General features: G+C 34.8%; 1 protein-coding gene across 13 annotated transcripts in view; it reads left to right on the forward strand.

The window, feature by feature from the left end:
* Positions 1-13,271, forward strand: part of LOC138175868 (semaphorin-3D) — a 252,743-nt gene that overhangs the window by 35,598 nt on the left and 203,874 nt on the right. For 3 of the 13 annotated variants that reach the window (XM_069106473.1, XM_069106481.1, XM_069106479.1), the window contains exon 3: positions 8,525-8,600. The exons of the other annotated variants lie outside the window; for them this stretch is intronic. The gene's annotated coding sequence lies outside the window, so the exon portion shown is untranslated. The remainder of the gene's footprint in view (positions 1-8,524; positions 8,601-13,271) is intronic. 13 annotated transcript variants of the gene reach the window in all.

Raw genomic sequence — 13,271 nt, forward strand, 5'->3', positions numbered from 1 at the left:
TCTCTCTCTCTCTCTCTCTCTCTCTCTCTCTCTCTCTCTCTCTCTCTCTCTCTCTCTCTCTCTCTCCCTCTCTCCCTTCTCCCTTCCTCCCCCTCTCTCCCCCCTTCCCTGCCCCCCATCTCCTTGACCTACTCATCCTGACTCATGAACATATTATTCTATTTATTTCCTACTTTCACACTTTATCTTGATTTGGACCAATATCTAACCCTTCCCACAATTTTGCTCTTCATGCCAGGAGCAACCTCTGCAATTCTCCCTGTGATTTCTGGCATCTCTCAACTTTATCAGCTGCATATTTCAAATCTTCATGGGAAAAAATACCTTTGCTTATGTTTCTCTTCTGTATTTTTTTTAAATTTATGATTAAAGTTCATTGTTTGACCTCATGCTTAATTTTGAAACTGAGATTTTATTAAAATTTCTTAAGGAAACAAACTATATTTGAAGTACAGTCATATTCAATATTTCTCTTTATTGATGTAACATAAGTAAAATTAAGATTAGGACAATTTTAAAGGCCAGTTGGAGAAAAGTATTGCTACATGTTTGTATTGAATATCATCTTGGTGATATGGCATGATAGAAAGTGTATCTCAGCAGGTTCCTTTCTTACAGGCATGGGTGAATGGAAAGAAGTAGTGGAATCCAAGACCAAAAATGGAGTAAGAATAAAGAGGGTCTTAAATATCAAGCAAAGTGGAGCCATTGAAGATTTTTAAGTGGGGATGGGGGGGGGTGTACAAAGCAGCCATTTAGAAGATAAAGTTTCAATATAGGAACTAGACTAAAGTGATGGGACATTAGGATATACAATATACAGACTGGAGTAAAGTGATGGGACACTAGAATATAAAATATACAGACTAGAAGAAAGTGATGAGACCCAACCATGGAAAGAGTTACCTAATAGGGGCCTGAATAGGGTGGTGGCAATGGGAATGGAAAGGAAGGATGTATTATCGAGAGATCGTAAAGGAAAAAATCAAAATAGTTTGGTGACCAAATGAGGAGAGGAATAATAGATGACTGCATTTTCCATCCTTTTTGAATGGAAGAATTTTGGTTTCAGGAGAGTTCCTTTGTCCCAGGAGAAAGAGTGATGAACTGGGAAGCAAAAGAACTGACTGAATTTGGGTTCTAGCTTTGCTGCTCACTAGCTAAGTGATTGTAGGGAAGTCACTTAAGTGACCTGGGCTTTAGTTTTCTAATCTATAAAATGAGAATAGCAACACTTGCACTAATTATTTGATGAAAATATTAAGTCAGAATTTTGTTTAAAAAATTTTTGTGATGCATTTGAGATTCTGGCAGGATATCCTAAGTGGAAATGTCTCTCAGGCACTTGGAAAATTAGATCTCAGAGTGGAGGAGGAGTGCAGAGACAGTTATTAACCAGAGGCAGAATATTGGACATCATCTATACAGATAGGAAAATTAATTATTAAAGTGAGGGAATGAAGAAGTGGAGAGAAGTATAAATTATTTTGAGAATTTTGTGAAAAAAAGATAGAGGATAGTAACTTAAGGGACTTGATACATAAATGGGACTTTTTCTTTAGGATGAGAAAGCCTATTCATGTTTGTTGGCAAGGAAGAAGTCAGTGGGGGCAGGGAATTGAACATATGCAAAATGCATATGCATATGCAAAATGGAGAGAATTGACCAAATACATCCTGGAGGATGGCAGGGAAAGGAATGGGGAAAAGGACCTCGGTGGAAGAAAGGGAAGTTGTGAAAGTTTGAGTTAGATGATTCCTGTAAAGGAGATTAGCTCAGGAGTAAGTTACAGTGGAACACATTACAGATGTAATAGTCACTGGAAATTATGAAAAGGATTCAGCAACAGATCAATGAAAGAACTACCAAGCTACAGGGAAGGCCTAATTGAAGGTCTTAAATAACATGTGCTTGTAGGAAACTCAGCATAGTTTCATGGCTTTCTCCATTAGCATGCAGTATACTAGGAGTTGGACTTGGAAAGTGGAGAGATTAGAGACTAACCAAGTTGAAGACAGTCATGATGGGCATGTTTGTGTCAGAGAGATGAGGGATCCTAAGGATGCAAGAAAAGGTATTATTAAAATGTCTGACTGTAGAGTCACTACTCATAGGGAAACTGGAGGAAGCTAGTAGGAGGTTAGTGAATAAGATAAGTTAGGGAGGGTCTAAGGGATGCTGATTCTTCATGATGATAAATACTGAACTTGGTGTGTGTGTGTGTGTGTGTGTGTGTGTGTGTGTGTGGTCTTATATACTATGTATGCTATAATTAATATAATATAATTTTATATACTATATATATATATTACATATACTATGTAATATACTCTCTAATACTAAATATATACTAAGTAATATTAATATACTCTCTAATACTAAAATACTAAAAATAGTATTTTAAGTTTTATAAAATCCTTTTCCCCCATACTAATCCTGTGAAGTAATATAAATAATGTTATACTACTTTACAAATGAGGAAACAGAGGCTCAGAGCAATGAAATAAATTGCTTATGATCACACAGCTGGTAGGTGAAGAGCAAGTGTAATTAATAGGTATGAGAGTGTAAGAAAAGTGAAAAATTATTGTTCTTCTCTTGTTTCCTAGATGGTGGTGAAGCTAGGCATCTTGGATGAATTAGATTTCTTCTTCTTAGAGCTATTTCAAGTGATTAATATTGTACGTTCTTGCTATTCATTTATAAATAACTAGTAAAGGTTAGATTAAGAAAATAATGATGGGGCGGCTAGGTGGCTCAGTGAATAGAGCACCGGCCCTAGAGTCAGGAGGACCTGAGTTCAAATGCAGCCTCAGACACTTAACACAAAAACTAGCCTTGTGACCTTGGGCAAGTCAACCCCAATTGCCCTACCTTCCCCCCTCCAAAAAAAGAAAAAAGAAAATAATGAAAAGGTGGCTACTTCATCGGGGACTCAGAGGCCCCAGAAAACAGGGCATTGGGCAAAGATAGGCCAGGGGTGACTACATGTCATCCTCTAGGTCCTCAAGTGTGGCCCTTTAGGACCTAGAAGGCCACTTGTGGCCCCTAGGATTAGGCAGTCAGTTAACAAATTTATTTACTCTTACCCTTTATCAGACAGTATGCTAAGCACTGGAGTTGGTGTTAGGGTAAGGGATTTATTGGTAGCTAGGTGGGACAGTGGTTAGAGTGGCTGGCCTAGAATCAGGAAGACCTGAGTTCAAACTTGGCCTTGGACATTAACTAGCTGTGTGACCCTGAGCAAGCCACTTAACCCTGTGTGTCTCTATTTCTTCATCTGTAAAGCGATTTGGAGAAGGAAATGGTGAGTCATTATCCTTGCCAAGAAGACCCCAGATGGGTTTACAAAGAGTCGGACACAACTGAAAGGGTTTATATTAGGGAGTTCAATAAACCAAAACAGGTAGATCAGTATTTTTAGAAACAGGTACAGTGTCTGTCTTGGGGCTGAGGGGGTTCAAGGGAAAAAGTACAGAGGAGAACATCTAACAAGGAAGTGTTGAGTGTTTCCAAGAGGGAAGCCGGGCTATTTTACTTAGAGCCATTCCTGACCTGTGGTCATGTGGATTAGGCTTTTAATTTGTGACTTAGCTCTTCATTCAAACCCCTGCCACCCTTCCATGTTCCATATAAAATGTTTACCATATTTGAAATTTTGCCTGACTCTTGCCTTTGATTTTTTTGCATAATTCTGTTATCACTTATTTTTTAAAAAATTATTTGACCTTCATCCCTCTAAACAACTGTGACCTTCATCCCTTTAAACAACTAACAATGAGTTTTTTAAACTTGTGAGATGCATGCCAGACATAGTAGGGCACATCTGTAATCCCTGCTATCAGAGGAAGGTAGAGGCTGGCAGATCACTTGAGGTCAGGAGTTCAGAGCTCCAGTAGGGCTGTGATGATTGGGAGTTTGCATTGTCTGAAATCACTAAAGTGTGTCCCCAAGTGTAGGGGGTTAATATGGGTGGCACCAAGCTCCCTAAGATGGAATGAATGGGTTCAAGGAGGAAACAGAGCAGGTCAAAACTCTGGTACAAATCAGAAGTGGGATGGAGAATTGGGTTCATCATTGGCTACTGAATTTCCGACCTGGATGAGAAAGGGATACCTAGGTTTAAAACTAATAATAATTAGTAGTAATAGTAATTGGACACTTGTAAAATGCAAAGCAGTTCATTAAAGCTGAGTTCTCTAAAAAAACTGGCTATAAAGGGAAATTTTTAGTCTGTAGACAGACTTTAAATATAGCATTTATTTGCTGAAACATGGCAGTTTCTGTGTACAGTGACCTTACTGTATTTCCCTTCGTGAAATGAAGAACAGTACTGTGTAAACTAGTTTCCATTCAGGATTGGTAACACCAAGTGCTAATAGCTCCCGATTATTTTGAAGTAAATGTGTTTAGAAGCATGACTCTGTGACATCTGTTCTGTGGGAATTTCCACAAGATCTGTATGTGTCATCACTCTTGCTATTTGGTTATGTTAATTATTTTCTTGATAGGCCAGCCTTGTATGGAAAAGAATCTCTTTTGGACTGATAATATCATTATTTACAGGTGTATCCTACATGTTTGTAGAGATATTTGTGACTCTCAGGGAGATGTCTATTTGTGGAAAAAGTAATAATATGTGGGAAAATGAACTCAGGTCATAACATATTCTTGTACTTGAAGGAAAATATTTACCATTATACAAGGTAGGTACTTCCATGACTTATAAATAGGAATGTTTCCAATTATACCTAAATTTTAACATCTTAGTTTGGGTCATTCATTTATTTGCTTCAAAAAACCATGAATATTTCAGAATTAAATCCTGCTTTTAAATTGTGTAACTTCTATTATAGCTCAACTAAAAGTTTAATATGAAATATATGTAATTCATCTTCTATCATTTTGATTTTCATTCAAGATGGTCTACTGGGGGATAAGTGACTACAGTCTACATGACTTACTTAATACATGAAGGTTACTGAATAACAGTGTATTAGAACCTGGATTGGCTACAAAGAGTAAATTTAGAAGTGAAATGAAAAAAGGAATTTTTTTAGATTATAAGGCATTTAAGTAGCTGTTAAAATTTAAAAAAGAGAAATAGGTTGTACCACAGGTCATTTTTAAGGTATATCAGCATTCTAGATACACTATTCTTAATCTCTGTTAGAACATTTATGGAAGATAAAAGAATCTGAGCAATCTGACACCAACATGAACAAAGATATCAGTAATCATCACAAAATAATAGGATCTCAAGATTGGAAGGGACTCCAAAGGCTACCTATTCCCTAGGCTATGATAGCTCTAAGCTTTTTTTGGCAGATATTTCACACTTGACTTATACTAAGCTTTCAATTTACTAAAATTCTCAGATCTTCTGTACGTGAATTGTCTTCCCATTCTTTTGTGGAAAAGATTTTTGGAACCTAAATGTAGGAGTTTTGATTCTGTAATTCCCTGTGCTTTCCCTGACGATTAGACTTTTTGTTCCCACTGGGACATAAGGTTTTAATTAACTTAGTGGACAAAAATCAACAAGATCCTAGATGAAATCCAATTATCTAATTTTATTTTCCCACATCACTTTACCTTTCTGCTATCTACAAGTATCTCAGCAGAATTCCCAGATGGCCAGGCTATCTGAAGTACAGGGACATTTAGCATAGGTCACATAGCATACATCCTTATTTGTGGTATGACATGTTATACATTAATTTAAATTTTATATGAGGTATTTTTCTACATTGTCACAAATTCTTTTGTTGTATTTTATACATAACTTCTATATGATATATAATTTCTATTTAGTTCCATTCAAAAATTATTAGGCATTTCAAACTTAATTATCTTATTCTGGCTTTCAATATTTATGAATACTCTCAAGTCATCACCTTATCAAACAAGCTGAACTAGTTGTAGATATATTTATTCAACATAATAAATATTTACTTAGTTACATATTCCATTTCATTATAAAGTGTAAATTTACTTTGTACAGTACTTGCAGTTCCTCAAAAAAGAATACAGTACTCTTATTAACATAGCCAAAATTTTAACCATACCTAAAGCATTACCATGCCTGGAATGATCTCCCTATCTCTGCCTACTGCCTTCCCTGCCTTCCCCTAAGTCCCAAACTAAATTAAATTGTTCTACAGAGACCCTTTTTCAATCCCTCTTAATTCTAGTGTCTTCTCTCTCTTGCTTAATTTTTTTTTTACCAATTTAGTTGCTTATTGTCCCTCTCTCCCTATTAGATTGTGAGTTCCTTATGGACGATGACTTTTTTTTTTTTAGCACTTTCTAATTTATTTATTTATTTTTATTTCTACATTCATTTCCATGAATTTTACATTTTTTTTCACCTCCCTCTCCTCTCCCTTCCCCAAGATGGTGTACAATCTGATATAGATTCTACATATAGATTCTTATTAAACAGATATTCACATCAGCTATGTTGTAAAGAAGAATTAGAATGAATGGGAGGAATCATGAGAAAGAAGAAACAAAACAAGAGAGCAAATAGTCTGCTTCGATCTGCATTCAAAATCCATATTTCTTTCTCTGGATGTGGATGGAATTTTCCATCATGAGCCTTTTGGAGTTGTTTTAGGTCCTTGCATTGATGAGAAGAGCTAAGTCTATCAAAGTCACACAATGTGGCTGTCACTGTGTATTGTACACTGTGTATTTTTCTCCTGGTTCTACAATTACTGTCTTTTGCCTCTTTTTTATTTTTATTTTTTGTATCCCCAGCACTTACCATAGGTTTGGCCCTTAGTAGATGCTTAATAAATGTTTATTGACTGGCTGACTGATTTCATTTATAGGAAGAAAATTACAAATTAAATGTGCAAAAGAATTTATATTTGTATATTTTTAAATGAGGATACATCCTAGATAGGACTCACCAAATTAATGGGGAGGAGCAGGCTAAAATAGTGATCTGAGTATAGGTGAAAGAGCCACTAAACAACTCCTTTTCCCTCCAAACTACTTCATTAGCTCCATCATGTTGCTTAAAAATTCCACTTTACTCACACCTTTGGAAATAGCATGCTTTATTTGTGTAGAACTGTAAGGATTACCAACAGCCTCATTCACAACATTGTGGTTTTTTATAAAGGTAATAGAAGAATTACTGTCCCTGTTTTACAGATGAGAACATTGAATAATTTGGAGCACAGAGCTAGTCAAAGTCAGAACTAAAACTCTAATCTGGGATAGGAATTCTAGACCCATTCCTCTTCCTGTATGCATTACAAGTTGCTGCTTGGGTCTGCTATTATAACACAGATATTAAGCCATTGTCACACATTAATATCATGGCCCTACCCACCAGTTGAGTAATGGCAGAACAAATTATGGTTCATTAATATAATGAAATCTAATTGTACCATGAGAAATGAGGACAGGGGATGTTTCAGAGAAACCTGGGAAAACTTGTATGAAATGATGATGAAAGTGTAAGTGAGCAGCATCAGAACCATTTAAGTGATGACAACTTGTAAAGAAAAGATGTGGAAGACCTAAAAGAAAAAAAAAAAAGCTCTGATCAATGACTGTCCACAACTTCAGACCAATGATAAAACATTCTTTGTTCCTTTGTGTACTTAATTTTACATGGTATTTCATGGTTACTGTGCATATTGTCAGATAATGTTTTGTTATAAAGAATTGTGTGCATGAAAGCATATTTTCAGAAAACTCTAGTGAAAGATTACAGTTTTTCATGGTCATGGGAGCCTAATCCCTCTTTTTCCATTGGTTCAATGCATTAATATTATTGATTTTGACTTCTGTGCTATTTTCTATGAACATTGTCCCTGCAAAAGTTGTGTATTGTCTGTATACACAAAGCAAGCTATATATAGGATGAATGGCAATAATTAAAAGAGGAAAGGTACTAAAATTAAAAGGAATGGGGAAGACTTCCTGTAGAAGGTAAAATTTTAGTTGGCATTTAAAAGAAGCCAGGGAAGATTGTATATACATATATATAATAATCATTGTATGTATTCTTGTTTTGGGGAGTGAGTAGAGGGAGTTCCTATATGTATGTATGCACACATATGTATATTTTGTTACATGTGTCAGTTTACTATATTATATATCATTATATACATACATGTGTACAAGTATATAATGTGTTTATATGTGTATATACAGAGAGATACATACATACACAAATGGATTTTTAATGGAAATCAAAGCATCCTAAAACACTTAAGCAATTTTTACCTTTATGGAGAGGTATGAAGATTATTTTTTCCTCTCTAATCTGAATAGCTTCTTTACTTCATTATGGATTTAACATTCTTAAAGCAGTATTAATTATTGTTGATTAGTATCCAGTGTGATAAAATGAGCCTTTTAGTTAGCTCACTAGTAACTGGTCCAATTTAATTGCTAACCAATTCTTCCCAAATATTTTTATGAGTTGACACGGTGTATGATGGATCTCACATAGCTCTGGAGAAACACAATAGGTACCTACAAATTTGTTTAACCTTACAGGAGAGAAAGTGATTTGAAAGAAGCAATTGAAGAGGAATGAGTTCAATGAAGTGAGAAGTGTACTGGTCTGAGAACTGTAAGACATAGATTTAATTCAAAGTTATATGTTTACTCTCTGTATGTCCATGAGTTTAACATCTCTGAGTCTTAGGTTATTTTCTGCAAAACAAAGAGAACAATATTTGTACTACTTACATCAAAGTGCTGTTACAAGCAACTCTAAAGACATACATACATACATACATACATACATACATACATACATACATACATACATAGATGATAGATGAAGAGATAAAGGAGAGAGGGGGAAGGGTCCTACGAGACTGAAGATTTCTAAATTAGTTCTATAAGGAAAGTGACACTTGCCTTATCTAAAATTTACCTCACTTTTACACATAGCCCAGTGCCCTGAATAGAGTAGCCACTCATTAAATGATTATTTGGTTCTTTAAGAAATAAAATAAAAAGAGAGAAAGGAAAATCCCCCCAGGAGAAGGTCTGTTCTCTTTAATATCTTAGTATTAGAAAAACTGCACAAAATAGATATATTCTTATATTTGTAAACCAATGAAAATAATTTAAGGAATTCAATATGTTAATACATTGTTAAAAGATAGTTTTTTTCCCTTTTCAAAATATTTGAGCCTTTTTATATTTCATGCTAATTTATAATAAAATCATTTAAAATATTTAGGTATTTTTTTGCAGAAAACAATTGTTTTCTGAACCCTAGAAGAATGTAGCTTCACTGATTCCTCAATACTTATTAAGGAATAAAGTTCCTTGTTATGATATTGATTCAGTACACCACAATGAATTATGACACAGATAAGGTATTGTCAGCTTTGTGTATTCAGGAAGATTGAATCAAATAAATTACCTAATTCAAATAAATGACCAAGGTTATAATAGCATCATGGCAGAGTAGATAGAAGACTGAGCTTGGAGTCAGGGAGAACTGGGTTTAAATCCCCACTTTGATAATTACTAATTGTGTGACCCTGGGAAAGTCATTTGACGTCTAACATTTAACAAATCCCTCTGACTTAAGTGGCATAGTGAATAGAGTGCCAGGCACAGAGTCAAGAAGACTCATCTTCCTGAGTTTGAACCTGACCTCAGACACTTACTAGTTGTATGACCCTGGGCAAGACATGTAACCCTTTTTGCTTCAGGTTCCTCATCTGTAAAATGATCTGGAGAATGAAATGGTAATCTACTTTAGTACTTTTGCTAAGAAAACCCCAAATCGAATCACAAAGAGTAGGACACAACAGAAAAATTATTGAACTGAAGGATATATCTAAATCTCATTTGGTGGAGCAAATTCCCATACCTGGAGTCCCCCATGGTAGGTCAGGGCTTTTTTGAGTATTGGAATGTTAGTATATCAGTAAAGTTCATAATATATGAGCTCTCAAGAAACAATATTGATTTGGGTAAGGCTGAATTTCTTTCTTATTGTTGTTCACCCTTCATTCTCAAAAGGGACCAATGACATCAAGTAGGTCGTATCTTGCCTCGAAAGTGAGTTGGATTTAAGTAAGGAAGGGCTATGGAGAGTTGTCATTAATAGGCAGTAGTTTAACAGGTGAATAGAATTATCAGTTTGTATTTTTTGAAGATAGAAACTGAGGCCCAGAGGCGGCTAGGTGATGAAGTGAGTAAAGCGCTGGCCCTGGAGTCAGGAGGGCCTAAGTTCAAATCTGGCCTTAGACACTTAACATTTACTAGCCATGTGACCTTGGGCAAGTCACTTAACCCCAAATACCCTGCCTTCCCCCCTCCAAAAAAGCAAAATAATAATAACAATAATAACCAAAAAAGAAACTGAGACCCAGTAGTCAGTTGTGCTTGGGGCATGCATGGCAAACTTTTTTTTTAACTAAATTTGGAAAGGAGTACAGAGTTTATTTATGCATATATTTAAACAATATACCTTTGTGATTGTGGAGACCTTTATCAAGTTTTCTTTGGAAATTTTCCAATTTTTTTCTTCTATTAAGGAAGAAAGACAACTTCCTGAACATTAAAGTGTTTTTCATGTCATACAATTATTACATGGGGTTTCTGGTGCAATTTCCTTTCCTTTTTTTTTTTTTTAACACAACAGTGATTGTCCTTGAAATTTCAGCAATATCAGATAACTATAATTACTTCTTATGCAGAACTTTATAAAGAATTCTACTTCATAAAACCAATATATTCCTTAAAAAAAAAATACATTTTTTTAAGAGAAGTAAGTTCAAGGTCAAATTAACCTTTTGGTACATTTTAAGTTACAGCCCTGCATTGAATTATTTTGGAAACAATGTTTCCAAATTGCCTCTACCTTTATCATTGTTGCACTTCGATAGCTTCATTCCCCACAGAGGAAATTCATATAAGTAGGGTCTGTTTCCGGCACACTTCAAGGAGGCTTAATTACCAAAGTATAACAAAAACCTTTACTGTGTGTTGTAGGGGCTTTTCAGCCATTTAGGTAATTTCTGTAGCTTGGACCCCAAGAACAGCATGAAGGAAAAGCTTCATGGTAAGTGAGCTTATGGCTATAAATGTGGCAAAAGACAGTTAAAACAATAACATTATTGAATAGTAATGAGGAAATGAAAAATAATGTCTGAATTCAAATGTGAGCTTGGTAACTAGAAAAGAGAAAACTCATAACAAATTTGCATAGTCCAGCAAAACAAATAGCCAAATTGGCCAAGTCCATAAATGTATATATCATTTTACATTTTAAATTCATCATTTCTCTGTTAGATAGATTTAATCTTCTGTCCTCTGGAATCATTGTTTATCATTATATTGATTGGAGTTCTATGTTGAAAGTGATTTTTTAAAATAATATTGTCATTGTATAAATTGTTCTCATAGTTGTGATCTCTCCACCCTGAATAGAAGTCCTCCTGATTTACTTTGAAACTGTATATTCTACTACATTCATATACCATAATTTTTTTTTTAGATTTTTCCCAAGTGGTAGGCACACTCATAGTTACATATGTTACAAACATAGTTTTTGTTGTGTTTTTGTTTTGTTTTGGGGGGGGTGGTTGCTACTATGAAAAAGATACTATAAATGTTTTTTTCCCTTGTATGTATGAGGCCTTTTCCTCTTTGATATCTTTAGGGCATATGATTATTAGCAGTATTTCTGGGTCAAATGTTATACACAATTTAGTGATTTCTTATGCATAGTTCCAAATTGCTTTCTAGAATATCAACTAGACAAAAAGTCTTTAATGCCCTTTTCATCTCTGACATTCTATATATAAAAAGAAAAGAAAAGAAAAATCCCTGTGTAGCTGATGAAACTACCTCTACCAGTCCTGGTTGGCAGGTACCTTCACTGCAATCTACTATCTTAGCCATGTAGTAAATAGAATACTAGGCTGTCCTAAATTTAAATCCTGCCTCGGACTTATTATCCGTGTTATTCTAGACAAGTCATTTAACTCCTGTGAGCCTTAGTTTTCTCATCTGTAAAATGAGATGGTTATTCTTGAGGGCCTCTTGGATCCTTTATAGTTCTAAATCTAGGATGTATGCTCCTGTCCTTCAAGAGAGATGCCTGGAGCACTGAGAGACTAAGTAACCTGCCCTGTGTCTTCCAGGATCTGAGGCCAGCTTTCTATTAAACACTCAGGCTGCTTCTCTATTGTTCTGAGAGAAGGAATTTAATATCTTTCCATATTTAGATCTTAATTGTGTGCACCTGGGGTGCTTCAGGACAGGGGATTTGACTTTATTTTCCATTCAATTTCATTTTTCATTTTAGCATACCAACAAACTCATTCATCCAATATGCCTCTGCATATTTCTCCCTTTGAATCTTCTGACAATGAAGATCTTAGAGACATGTATGAGTACTGCCAATAAAGGAACTTGTTCCTGTACTTCGTCTGGCTTAAAATGAGAAATCTCAATAAGGGAATGATCTAAGTATTTTCTTTTGTACTTGCAGGACCTATAAACATTCTTCAGGGGATGGTCTTTGATTCATATGCAATAAACAATGTCAAACTGTCAGGGACTAGTTTAAGACTGTGAGCACATCATTCAAAGAAGGTGCATTAAGGTGAATAGAAATGACAACAAATCATTTATAAAATGAAAAGAAAAACTAAATGTGATGTGCCATAGCTGTTTCTACATGTCTTTGTCAAATGCCTTAATTTAAACAGCTAATATTTCTGTTCCATTTTAAAATGTTCAGATGATTTTACTTATTTTGTGTAATTTGATTACTGAAGGTAGTGTCTCATAATTATTTCAAGTCTATGATAATCATAAATTAGATTGTTTTTGCCTTTTACTTTTTAGCGCCCCTCTTTAAATTCCTTGTCTTACCTAGTTTTATGGGTAAAGAAAAGGTGGTGTTTTAGGAATGGTCTTAATCATAGCCTCTGTGTCAAAGGCTCTTACTTGAACCTCCTATTTATCTGGTTCTTTCACTCTATCCAGGTAGAGAGAATTTGGGAACTTTGATATATGACCACCTGCCTATGGTAGCACTAGTTTATCTTCCTCATTCTAATAAGTCATAATGCCTAGAACTAGACAAAAAAATCTTTAATGCCCTTTTCATCTCTGACATTCTATGTATAAAAAGAAAAAAAAATCCCTGCGTAGCTGATGAAACTACCTCTACAAGTCCTGTTTGGCATGTACCTTCACTGCAATCTTTATTTATATTATATTATATTATATTATATTATATTATATTATATTATATTATATT

This window comes from Petaurus breviceps, unplaced genomic scaffold (genome assembly GCF_028583685.1).
Source record: "Petaurus breviceps papuanus isolate PSGF00001 unplaced genomic scaffold, PetGlider_PUasm1.0 79, whole genome shotgun sequence".
NCBI lineage: Eukaryota > Metazoa > Chordata > Mammalia > Diprotodontia > Petauridae > Petaurus > Petaurus breviceps.